The 13,605-nt window shown below is 48.6% G+C and overlaps 1 protein-coding gene across 8 annotated transcripts in view; it reads right to left on the bottom strand.

Moving 5' to 3' along the window:
* The window catches only part of TNIP1 (TNFAIP3 interacting protein 1), a 58,657-nt gene extending 45,263 nt beyond the window's left edge, over positions 1-13,394 (bottom strand). For 2 of the 8 annotated variants that reach the window (XM_057490626.1, XM_057490640.1), the window contains exons 1-2: positions 13,225-13,394; positions 3,760-3,863 (exon numbers count right to left, since the gene is read on the bottom strand). The gene's annotated coding sequence lies outside the window, so the exon portion shown is untranslated. The remainder of the gene's footprint in view (positions 1-3,759; positions 3,864-13,224) is intronic. The other 6 variants (XM_057490630.1, XM_057490631.1, XM_057490616.1 and 3 more) reach the window with 4 other exon arrangements.
* Between the last annotated feature and the right edge of the window lie 211 nt (positions 13,395-13,605).

Below are 13,605 nucleotides of genomic sequence, written 5' to 3'. Positions count from 1 at the left end.
GAGGAAAGAACATAGAGAGAGAAACAGGGAATTTCTGCGTCCTGCTGACCTCACGCCCAGATGGTCGGTGGCAGTTCCAGAATGACTGCCAGGCAGACAGGAACACTCCTCCTGGTCAGTGTGGTTTTATAACCTTTCCTGGAGGGTGGAATCATTCTCAGGATGACAGAGCTGGACAGGAATCTCCAAGGGCATCAAAGCCAATCCCCATGAATAACCAGGAGCCCAGAGGCATCACTGTTGTGCCTCGCAGGCAGACTGCCTGCTTCCTGTCCGTCACAGAGCACAGGAGTACATGTGGAGAGGGGAAAGGAGGTGCTGACAACCCCCCCGAATGGGGCGGCACCAGGGCTCAGTGCCTAGGCACCCTGGGGCATGAGCTCATCCGGCTCTCCCCTGCAGTGTGAGGGCACATCAGGGCCCAGAGCATGGAGACCAAAGTCCCACAGAGAGCCAGGAGGGAGCTGGAACCTGAAGGTCCTGCTCTCTCCCCACTGCCTGCTGCCCTGCCCTCCATTTCTGCTCCTGCACTGTGGCCCCGCTGCAAAGCAGAGATCCCCCCACGTTCTTGTGGGGTCAGGCCTAGACTCCATGTCCATCTGGGCCTGGTTGCAGCAGCTACAGATCAGCAGGTGACCCACCTGCAGTGAGACCTTCCAAAACCAGAAACAGCCAATGGTGAAGAGGCAGCCGGTTCAGACCTTTGTCCCAAACAAGACCTCAGTGAGGTCTCCCAAAGCCTGTCCCAAGGGGCCTGGGGGTGGCTGCTACAACCAGAAAGGCTTGATTTGGAAGCAGAAAGGGGCCCAGACTGACCGTAGGCCAGGCAGTGACCACAGAATGTGAGGATGGAGGTGATGCCATTGAAACTGAAGGAGCCCCCAGCCCAAAAGAGAAGGTGGCAGTGGCGTGACAGGGTGACAGGTGAGCAGCTAAGGGGTGAGGGCATGGGAGTGTGGGCCCAAATCACAGCCTCCACCCAAGAAGAAGAGGGTTGAAAAAGCCTAGATTCAAAATTAAATTTGCATTCCAGCTCTGCACTGAAATGCTTCAGCCCATCTCTGCTTATGATCTGCCATGCCCTGGTCCGAGGAGGGGAGCTCCCAGGCCCCTCAAACAACATGAATTTGCATAGTCAGTAACATTTGCAAAATACCTAGTGGTTTCCCAAGCACTGTTTCCATCTGTTGTCAGACAGCCTTGGGAAAAAGGAGGGGCTACGTCTGTTTGACAGATGAGGAAACTGAGGCCCACCTGGGAACTTAATCAGCCGGATCTAATGCCGCTGGGCACAGGCTGCATGGGGCAAGTAAAGTTCTCTCAGCCTCAGAGGGAAAAGCCCCAGCAGATCTGTCACAGCAGTCAGTGGTTACCTCCTAAGGCAGAGGCAGGGGCTGCCAGGGATGGCGACAGGTGGGAAGGAAGGGAGGGTTATAGGTTCCAGAAAGGAAGGCTCGGGACAGAAGGTCAGCAGGTCCTAGTGTCTACTCTGCTGCCTGCTCTCACGGCCACAGGCCCGCCAGGCCACTCTCTGCACCGCAGTTCCCTCATGTGCACAGGCAGAAGCCTGGACTGGCAGGAAACTGAGTGATGTAAAGCCGGCCTTTGGATCCACAGAGACCCAGCAGCAGTCAAGGAAAGAAAGGTCATGCAGCTTGGAATAAGGGAAGAGCAAAGACAGGGCGGCCTCCAGAGGCAGGTGAGGCATGCAGGTGCGACACCGAAAGGGGCTCGGGTGCATGCACCGAGCCTGGGCGCCCTCGCACACTGTGCCCGGCGGCCTCCCCTGCACCTGCCGCACCCTAGTCTCAGGCCTTGTCAGCTGGTCACTCACTTTTCAGTTGCCTCATGTGAAAAACAGGAATAATAATAGAATCTACCTGGTGTCAGATCAGAGAAATTAAATGAAACAGTATGTGTACACTTGGCAGGGAGTTCTCATTTTTCTACTTTATACTTCCTGATTATTTATTTAACAAGAAACACATTCATTTTATAATGGATTTTCCAAAATAATACTGTTATCATACCTAGCTAGTACCTGGCACAAAGCAGGTTCTTACTAAAAGGTTGAGGCAGCCCCCTAACTGTGCCCAGTGATTTAAGGACAAAGTCTCCCCCCGCCCATAGTACTCCCACTTTTTCCAATTTTATTGAAAAATAACCAACATACATCACTGTATAAGTTTAAGGCATACAGCTTGATGGTTTATGTATATTGTTAAATGATCATCACAACAGGTTCAACTAACGTCCATCTTCTTATATAGACAAAATGAAGAGAAGAAAAAAGAAATGAAATATTCTTGGATGAGAACCTTTGGCATTCACTCCTTTAACAACTCTCCTGTATATCCTACAGCAGCGTGGGCTCTAGTCCTCCTGCTCTACCTGGCGTGCCCAGTACTCACGTATCTCATAACTGGGTGTTTGTTCCTTCTGACCACCTTCCTCCAATTCCCCCATCCTTTGGCTTTGGCAACCACACATTTGGTCTCTTTATCTATTTTTTTTTTTAAAGGTTCCACTATATGTGAGATCATATGGTATGTCTTTGTCTAACTCCCATATGCACCCCCGTATTCACTGTAGCATTATTTACAGTAGCCAAGACACAGAAACAACTTAAGTTCCATTAATGGGTGAATGGATAAAGAAGTTGTGGTGTGTGTATATATGGAATATTATCCAGCCATATAAAATGAGGAAATCCTAGCATATGTGACATTATAGAACTTGAAGGCATTATTTCCTCTTCTAATAGAATTTTTAGGCTCCTCTGTTGGTGCAGTGAGCTAGGTCATGGTATACACTTAATTTCTGCCTACTGCAAATAACTTCAGGAGAGACACTGGCACACCACCATAGCTACCAAAGCCATAGCTACAAGAAGCCCATGGGCCATGTTACCTTGCTCACAAGAGACTGCGAATCATCTGAGACTCACTTTCTACTATTATAAGTGGGAATATCCTGCAATTCCCCTCAGGGGTGAGAGGAAGTGAGGCATCATGAAAGTGCCCTGCAAACTAAAGCAAAAATCTGTCCACAGTTCTAGTTTATGGTGAAACTCCAGTCTTCTCCACCCATCTCACCATCAGGGAAACTGTGGCCCCAGGTCCTTCTGTCAAAGAGCAGGCTGTGCCCTCTTGATGACTGTTAGCAAAGACACAGCTCCTATTTTGGATAATGTGTACAGGGAGCCCACCCAAGCGTCCTCACCAGTGAGGAGCCAAGGATTTAATCAGTCTTTGCAACCAATTCAGTATCAAAGAGGCTGCAAGCATAGTGCGTAATAATCTGGGGCTCAAGTCAAGGTACACCAGGGCAAGCATCGTCCCCTTACTGTGCCTCAGTTTTCTAAAAAGGGGGGTGGGGAGGTTGTGACAATAGCAATAATATAACATAGTGGGGTGGACAATGTTTAAGGCTCCTAGTTCTAACATCCCAGAACTTGCAATTTATTAGCACTCCTTTCTATAATCTTCTGATCTTTCAAAGGCTAGTGTCCTCAGTTCCAATTCCCCCAATGCCCAGGCAGATTTCTCTGATGCACTGTGCTCCTGCAGGTGCTCTCAGGGGTGCTATCGCCTTCCCAAGAACAGTCAGAAACCTGAAAGATGTCTGCAGTCCTTTGTCAGATCCTCCCCTCCTCCCTGGCATGCCCCCAGACTCCAGCACAGCCCAAGGATTGGGTCCCTTAAACACAGCACACATCTCTCCTATGTCCTTCTCCCACCACTCTCTCCACTGACACACCTACACAGGGAAGACCCACTGCCTCTGCTCAGCCAAGGAACAGACACCACACCACCAGCCTGGGGACTTGGGGTTGGCCTAGGGCCATCGGCTGGCTGGAACCACTGCAAAAGATGATGAAGGAGCATCTAAGTAAAGTGGGGAGAAGGCCTGACAGCTGTTAAGTGCTACCACATGCCAGGCACTGGACTGCATCATTATGCACTTTACCTCATTTATTTCTCACCACACAGAGATGAAAATTATTATCTCTGTTTACGAGCAAGGAAACTAATCCTCTCAGCTAGATAGCATTATCTCTATTTTTCAGATGAGGAAGCAAATTCCAAGAGGTTAGGCTACTTGCCTATGGACACAGAGCTGGTTAGTGACAGAACAAATAATTCAGCCTCAATCTGTCAGACTCCAACACCCATGCCCTTTCTACTGGCCTGCACTGCCTGAGAGGCAATGGACTGAAGCTCAGGGGAAGAAACCAGTCCTGCTGTTGGGCTATCCGAAACAGGAGCCCAAGTTCCCAGCCTCTGCCTTTACATGTCTCTAACTTTGTATGCAATCAGGTCCCAGTATGCCCTTGACCTATCTCCTACAGTCATCAGGACTTAGAATCTCAGGCTGGAAGGAAGCTCAGGGAAAATTCAGTCCTGTATTTATCCAGCCCCCAGGGGAGCCAACAGACTCCAGCTGATAATCTGTACTGACCCAGACCTCAGTCACTCCCTTCCCAGAGCCTGGCTATGCAGCCAGCGCTGGCTGTAGTCAGGCTATTCCCAGTTCTGCTTTCATCAACCCTTGCTCTGCCCTCTGGGGTCCCCTGGAATAAGGAATAAAAATGCCTCTCTTCTCCATTTCAGCCCTGGAGAGTTTGGAACCTGCAGTGTTCTCTTGAAGCTGATTAGCTATTGTCCCATGCACCGTTTCACACAGAGATGGGCTCCCAGACCCCTCCCCATCTACCCGCCTCAAGCCTCCACACCTACCTTATCTGTAGCTGGTCCTGAAATTGGACACAACACTCCAGATGTAGTCTGCCTGACCAAACGCAGGAACTTTTACCTCCACTCTTTTAAGTATTATGTTTCTATTGATGTAGCCATATGTACATTTGCTCTTCTTATAGCTGGGTCACCCACAATAAAGAATGTCCTTTCTCGATGATGTCAACAGCCTACTTGTATGCCTGATTGGCTGAGAACAAAGTTCTCTTATAGAAAAGTATGCTTGAGGAGGTTTCAATTACCTAAGGGGCCAGAGATAACTGACTGATTCAGTAACTACCTATCTAAGAATCTAGGAATGTTTACATCACTGTACACAGGGGCTGGACAAAGATGTGCACTGCCATGTGCTTTGTAATAGCAAAACTGTCCTGGATGTCCATCAACAGGGGTTGGTTTAATGAACTACGGTGCATTCATTCCATGGAATACTGTTCAGCCATCAAAAAGAATGGGGCAGGCTGCTTTGCAATGACACTACAAAACACTCACAAAATATTAAGGAAGAGGGTGGGGAAAGGGAAAATATATATAAAGGAAGAAAAGGAAAGTATAGATTTATATGTGTAATAGGATACTATTTTAAAAACACACATATACACACAATTGTGTGTGTGTATATACATGTATATGTATATGTACATATGTAAAATCGTAAATATGCACAGAAAAACATCTATACGGGTGTGTATCAAGCTGTTACTAGTAGACAGCTTTAGAGAAGGGCTTGGGATGGGGGAACTAGAATCAAAAGGAACTTGTATTTTACCTACAATTTTTTTAACTCTTTACAAAGGAAATCTAGTCTTGTTCTACTTAAAAAATTAAAAATAAAATGGGGATGGGGCAGGGGAGAGGAATGAGAAAGAAGACAACTTTTACTTTTTACTCTACACTTTTTTGTACTGCTTGAGTTTTTCTTTTTTTTCCTCCAATGAGCACATGTTATTTTGTAACTTACTAAAGGGGAGATATTAAATTTTTTTAACAAATTTAAATGGCTTGGAATGAAGGAGATATCTAAGCTGGCCTGTGCATACAGTAAAACAACAAATTTGACTGGATCTATACTGTTGGAACTCAACCAAGAATTAGGAGAAGTGCAAGTTGTAGCGCTCCAAAATCTTACGACTACAGACTATCTACTGTTAAAAGAACGTATGGGATGTGAACAGTCCCCAGGAATGGGTTGTTTTAATTTGTCTGATTTCTCTCAGACTGTTCAAGTTCAGTTGGACAATATCCACCATATCATAGATAAGTTTTCACAAATGCCTAAGGTGCCTAACTGGTTTTCTTGGTTTCACTGGAGATGGCTGGTAATTACAGGTATGCTTTGGTTATGTAACTGTACTCCTATTATGTTAATGTGTGTGTGCAATTTAAGTAGCAGCTTAAAACCTATACATGCTGAAGTTACTCTACAAGAAGATATGTCAAAGAAATAATCAATCTTCCCATGTTTTCTTCCGTCTCCTACTCCTATAGCTTTTCTTCTTCCTTCCTAATTACAACCCTTAAATAGAATTTGTGCCTCATATCGAATTTACCGAGTATCATGATTCTTCCAAGTGGGAAAGATACCTCAAGACAAATACTGGGCATAAATCTGCAAAGAAGTAAAAAGCTAACCTTTTCAAACAATATTGCCTCTCTCTCACTTACCAACTTTACATTTCCCTGTATGGCCCCAGAAGATGACTGGTTAGCCAGAGACGGGTAAGATTCCTCAAGGGAGGAACAACCTAAGACAGGCACAGTCGCAGGGGGGCCATCAGGTGAGAAAATGGGGATCAACAGAGGTGAGGCTTAGAACCTCCCCCCCACTGTTCTGAGAGAAATCTTCTGCATCCGTGGATGTTTTATTGCCCTTGTCTAGCTTGGATTAACACATAGTCTACAGGCACACACCTGATCATCTACATTTGCTCTCTTACAACACTAAACTATGTTTTCTACCTTTATCTTGCATCTACCTACCACTTCAGCATTTTATTAAAAATAAAAAAAATAATAATAATAATAAGGGAGAAATGTGGGATTCACATATAAATCAAGTATAAAAATCAAACGAATATTCATATTTGATCTGATTGTTTATAGTTCATGATGCGTGATCAAAACCGAAAGTTTCTGGATGACTGCCCTTGTACTGTTCACCATGTAAGAACTTATTCACTATGTAAGAACTTGTTCACCATGTAAGAACTTGTTCGTTATGCTTCAGAAGATTGAAGACTGACGAGAATTAGACTTGGGGTGGATTAATGATTGTGCATTGAGCATTGAGTCCCCTATACAGAATTTTATTGTTGTTAACAATCATTTGATCAATAAATATGAGAGATGTCCTCTCAAAAAAAAAAAAATTTAAATGGCTTGACAAAGAAAGGCATATTATTCTGGCACCAAGGGAGCAGGGAGGGCTGCGGGTGGTGGTGAGAGCCACGTTTCATACCTGCTTCATGGGGACACGCGAGGCTATAGGGATTTGATGGTAAACAAGGAGGGAAAGTCCAGCAACAAGTTTTATATTCAAGGAATTCAGGGAATGGAGAGTTGGCAACTGCAGAGGAGAGTTTCAATCTGGAACCTGCCAGAAAGGATTGGTTCTAGGAAGGTCCAGGCTCTGGATACTCGCCTTCACCGGGGAACAAGTACAGAGCTTCCCACCACTGCCCATGGGTCCTCACCCTGCCTCTGCCGGACAAGACGCCAAGTCCAGATGGGTGCAGAGCTTGGCTCAAGACCACACAGTTCCCAAGGGATGAAGTGGAACTCACACCTGATGATCACATCACTTGTCTGCACCCTGTACCCCCTAAGAAAGGCTGGGAAGGCAGCCTGAGCCACCTCAGCCCACTTTCCTTTTCTCCCCATGTATGCCTCCTTGCAGCTCCTGGGATCCCCAGGTGGGGTCCCAGGATTCTCCATATCGACAAGCCCAGCTTCCCTCCCAGTAGCTTGGACCTCACGTGACCCAGAAGGAGCCTCAACTATCAGCTACAGGGTCAAAGGGCACTAGACCCGACCTTAGGACAAAAGTGATGGTGACTCAATTGTCCTTCTGTCTCCCATTCCCCAATATGCCCAACGCTGGTTTATTCAACAAAGGATCTCTCCAACCCTGTAACTCTCCCCTCTAAGTGGGGTGAAGACAACTTCCAAGAATTCCCCTTAGACCAAATATGGTGGAAAGAGGGCTTAATAGGTTCAAATGCTGCCTCTGCTCACTTTCCTTGTTTCTCTCTAGGGAAATGCTGCAGAGACTTACTAGGAGCCACGGAGCTCCCTGTACACATGAAAGAACTAGACCAGCTGGAGTCATGATGGCCGGGAAGGGATGCTACACAGGAGGCGAAACTACTCAGGTAAAAGCCAAAGGTGTTTAAATAGCAAAGCTGGAAACAGAAGCTGGTAGTTGAAAACTACCTATTGAAGAAGAAAATGACTAATGCATTGAGGCAATTTCATACTTTGGAATACTATATAGCCAGCCATGAAAAATGAATGAACCAGGCCTAGAGATCAAACATGGGTGAATCTCACAAATATATTAAGCAAGACAAGCAAGTTGCAGAAGCAGACAGTATGATAGCGTTTAAATAACTTTTAAAAACATACAAAACAATACTGCATATTGATGTATATACTTGTAATAAACTACAGAGGAATGCAAAAGAATAAAGTCTAAATTCAGAACTCTTGTTGTTTCTGGAGGGGAGGAGTAGGGGATGATCAGGGAAAAATTTCAGGTGTACAGAAAATGTGTTATTTCTTAAGTGGAATGAGTGGGGGGGCCCAGGTGTCTGCACATGTCGCCCTGTAATGTCTGCGAGATTTTCATACTTCCTAAAAGTCAATGTTGCTGTCCTCAGATCCCTGCTCCTCTTCCCAGGCAATGGGATGGGTGGGGGTGGGGAGAGTCTGTAGAGGCAGAAGTGGGGGTGTAGAGGAGCCAGGGTTCCTGAGACCACTGACAAAGCTGGCCGTGATGAAGGCACAGGGTGATGGTCTGCTGGCTGGTGGGGAGTGGAGCGAGCACTGTCCAGGTGGGTGGAGAGCACACTGTAAGCCCCCACGCTCACCCTGACTCAGGGGACACCCCCCACACTCACCCTGAAAATACCAGCTCTGGCCTCTGTTTATGACTCCTGGTGACACAATCCCACAGCACCCCCACCCTTTCCCCACAGACACACATCCGCCCGGGCCACCCCGGTTTGTCTACCCCGCAGGTGCTCAAGGACACAGACAGCAGCCTCGGGGAGAGGTCCCTGGGAGAGAAGAGTTCAGCCGCGCCTGGAGGAAGTGCTCAGACTGAGCCAGCTGCCCCTCAGGCCAGTCGTCTGTTCCTACCAGAAGAGTGGCTCTCCGGGGCCAGTCATGGGGAAAAACATGAAGAGCTTCCTGCAACCGGCTGGTCACTGCCAAGGTCTGTCCCTGGGGGCTGGGGAACTCCGCTCCCCAGAGAACAAGGGGGGTTTCTTCCCAGTTCCCTGTGCCTTCCTTCTGGCAACTCTCCAGACAGTCTCCCTTCAAAGAGAGACAGGGAAAGGCGGGGCAGGTAGGATGCAGAAGTGAGAAGCTGAGAGAGTAGGCACAGAAAGGCCTGGTCCAGCGGGAAGAGCTCAGAAACGCTGGAGCAGAGGCAGCAGAGCCCAGTCCCTGGGCTACAGGGAACTGGAAGAGAACACCTTGCAACACCGGCCTGTGCAATGCCTCATTCTGCAGCTGGGACATGAGCCAGCAAAGGCAGCACAGGACTGAAGCAACCCAGAGGGGCGGTGAGCCTGGGTATTCTGGCACCCAGCTATGTGTTCTCTTTGACCCCACCACACACAACTGCCCTCCCTTTGTCCTTCCCGCCCTCCCTCAAAGTGGTCAGGTGAGCCGGGAGGGGAAAAAAGAAGAGGGGAGAGGAAGAATCTGCAGCGAGGCAGGCCTACAAAAGCAAGCCATCCTAACAACAAGGGAAGGGGCTGCCTGCAAGGTGAGCACTCCCTGACCCTGGGTGGGGGTCAAGCCAAGGCTTAGAAGATCATCTGCTGGGGCTCTGGGTGCTGTGGAGGGAACTGCCAGCTGTCCTCTGCGCTCTTCCCACATATAAGCTCCCACTATTCCAAACAAGGAGGGGAAGACGTCTGAGACAAAGCAAAAGAAGAACCATCCAATGAGGACACAGGATGGTCCACAGATGACAGAAGGTTAAAGGCAAGTTATCCTGAAGCATGGAAAATCGAGCCATCCTCATCTTCTCCAAAGGATATCCCTTCACTGTCCTCAGGATTATCATCATTAACAAGATCAGCGGGTAGCATTTACTGATCACTTACCCCTCCAGCCCTGTACTGAGTGCCTGACATATACTGTCTCATTAATTCACAGCACTCTAGAAGGTAACGCTGACAGATGGCACAGACTCTCACAGATGAGGAAGCAGGGGCCACACCCAGCCAGGTGTGCTGAACGCTAATGCACGTGCCCACACCAGGGTTCTCAAAGAGCAGCCCAGACCAGCAACAGCAGCCTCATCACCACCTACTGGAGCGGATGCTCTTGAGGCACAGCCCAGGAATGTTTAGCAAGTCAACCAGGTGATTCCGACACAAGCTTAAGTTTGCCAACCCACTGCTCTATTCACTTTGCAATGCTGCAGACGCACAAACACTGGCACTTCTCTGCCTGGTAGTCAAGACTTTTAGGGTTTCTCCTAGCCCAGCTGGTCAGCTCTCCCAACCCAGCGGAGCTTCACCTCAAATCCTCTACCCAGTCTACTGAGTTCCAGAAGGGCTCAGACCCTGCTCTGCACCTGCTCATCTTTCTTGGGCCTGGCGTTGAAGTCACCTCCCTCCAGAAGCCCCCAAATTGCTCCACACTCCAGTCAGATTCACTGCCAGGCACCTGCTGGCATACAATGCATTCTGGATAGTGCTCACATTTCTTCCCATTCCACTGCAAGTTCCTGGAGGGCAGTACCAGCTCCTTACGCACTAAAGCATCACGCCATTCTGCACAGCACCAGCACCAGGGCATCCAGCAAATCTTTGCTGACGATCAGAAGGAAAAAACCATCCTTGGGCCACAAGTTCTGCCACTACCTTACTGGGACAAGTGCCTTCCCATTTCTAGGCCTCAGTTTCGTCACCTGTGAGATGCATCATTCTAGTTTTCTTCTATTCTACTTATCCACTGAAGAAACCCAGCAGAGCCTTACCCTGGAAACTCTTACCCAGTATCAGGGATGCACACCTGGAGACTAAAGAGGCCCCTGCTCTCATCCTTCTATTCTAGGAAAAGAGAAAACCAACAAGCAAGTAAATACCCACAATTACTACATGCCAGGCACTAAGTTGTATGTACGTTTTCTCATTCACAAATAAACAAGATTATTGCAAAGCTTGATGAATGTGTGGAAAAAATACAATAGTAATATGACAGGAAGTGAAAAATTGGCTACTTTGCATAGAAAGGTCAGGGAAGGTCCCTCTCAGGAGGTGACATTTGAGCTGAGACTTGACAGATAAGGCAGAATGAGCCCTGGAGAGAGCTGGGGAAAGGTGCTCTGGGCAGAAAGAACAGCATATACAAAAGCTTCAGAGCAAGAACAAACCTGGCATGTTGGAGGGGAAACAAGCAGGCTGCTGTGGCTAAATCGCAGTGAGTGCCAGAGAGGGAGACAGACAAACGACCTCCTACAAATCTGCGGTGCTCAAAATCAGGTCGGCTGACCCAACCCAGGACATCTGGGCCCCAGGTACAGGCACCACTGGGGGTAAGGGTATGAGTCAGACCCTATGGCTTCCTGGGGCCCCAAAAATGTGGGCATAAGGACAGACACCAACCCTCAGCATGAGTGCTACACCATACCCACAGGACACCCATGGTGGGAACACAGGTCATTTAAGTACACAGAACACAGGACACTCAGGGCTGCCGCTTCCAGAGGGACACGATCAAGGGCTTCCATGAAGTGCCGGTTCCTGATTACATTATTTTCCCAGGACACAGGTTGGACGCCTGGGTCAGTGAAAGGAAACAGAGCGCAGAGTTCAAGGCTTACTAATCTTGGGTGAATCTGAACCTTGGGCCTCAGTTTCCTCATCTGAAAATTTCGGCTGCTAATAGTGACCATTCCCTACAGTTGTTGAAAACATTAAATGAGATACTGAATGTGAGGCACTATGCCTGGCATATGGCAGGTGTTCACAAATGTAAGCTGTTATTATTACCATTATTGGTTTGTTACTGCACCAATTCTCTGCTGTAAAATAGGGATATTAATACAACACCACCAGATTGCTGAGTTTGTACTGAGTTTAATATCGTCAGGAATTTTTTAAAAAATTTAAGAGTCGCCTCCTCTTACCTCTTATTAGATGCTAAACCCCCCTCTACCACATCCCACTGTTAGGAAAACAAGATGCTGCTTAAACTCCATTCTGACAATACTGTGAAATAAAAACTGTGCCAGGAGTAGTTCTCTCATCCCCTCTTGGCTTGAGCCAGGAGCTCTGTCCTCTCACTTTATCTCTAAATAAAAGCCTCTCCCTGGCTCTCCTACCTTGAAAAAAAAAATTGTGTCAGGAATCCACAGATTTCCCTGTACTGTCATTCTGCAGGGGCATGGGTACGGATGATGCTGATTTTTCACCATTATCCACAAAAGTCCCTCCCCAACCAAAACATAATCTCTTACGCAGTGGCACAAAATTCCCACTCACTTCCATACCCACAATTAATGAATGTATAATGCAATCATTTCCATACAAACCACCACACATACATATGCACACCAATGTTCTATGATGGAAAACATCCATATGTAAAAACTTTACACCCAAAATCACTCCCCAAAACTCACATCTACCCTGCCCATGCACACAAAAGTTGGCTCCAGCAGTGTGCAAAATATGTTCAACAGAAACAATATGTATAGCAGGGACTCTGCAGCCAAACGCCAGGGTTCAAATCCTGACTCTGCAACTCCCTAACTATGTGACCCCAATCTCCAGGCGCCTCGGTTTCCTAACCTGCAAAATGGGGATAATAATAATAATAATAATAATGATAATACTCACTTTTAGGTAGATGTGACAATTAAATGAGTTAATACATGTAAAGCGTTTTGATCAGCACTCGAGAGGCGCCCAGTAAGGGTTGTTTTCCTCTTCTGTACACGTGCACACTGTTTCCAGAACTGGTCTCCCCCGCTGTAAACAGACCCACCCACGCCAGCACCTTCCCCCGCGCCCGGGTAGTCTGCGCGCGGTTCCCAGACGCGCTAGCCCACGCAGTGCGCAAGCGCGCCCACCACCCTGGGCGCCGGGCAGGGATTGCCCCGACAGCCTGGTCCCGGCCCGCCTTCGCAGCCCGGGTGGCCAGGCCCGACATTTCTCACCCCACGCCCGGTCACTCCGAACCCTCTTCCTCCCGCTCCATCCCAGCTCCGGTTAGGCCGCCTCACCAGGGGATGGGGGCTCTGGGAGACAGCGCCCCGCTCTCCGCGTCCAGCCCCGGGTCCGGCAGCAGAATAGCAGCCCAGACCAGACCGGCCCCGCAGCACTCCGCCAGCTGCCGGGCCGGGGGAGAGGGACGAGGCAGGAGACTAGGAAGTGCCGGGGTACTGGCCGCCCCACCTCTGGGAAAGTCCCCGGCGATTGACAGGCTGCTCGCCCAATCGCGCCGCGCCCTCTGGGCAGGCCCGCGGCCGCCGGGGTGGTTCGGGGCGAAGTAAACAGCGGCCGCACCTCTAGGCCTGGAGGGGCGGCCTAGTGGCCGTGGCTGTCCCGTCCCGCAGGTCGGACTCCCGGCAGCCTCGGCCTCCGACAGCGACCATTCCGGGCAC

This window comes from Manis pentadactyla, chromosome 2 (genome assembly GCF_030020395.1).
Source record: "Manis pentadactyla isolate mManPen7 chromosome 2, mManPen7.hap1, whole genome shotgun sequence".
Classification (NCBI taxonomy): Eukaryota; Metazoa; Chordata; class Mammalia; order Pholidota; family Manidae; genus Manis; species Manis pentadactyla.
The sequence above is the reverse complement of the archived record's forward strand: the minus strand, read 5'-3'. Positions and strand labels throughout refer to the sequence as shown.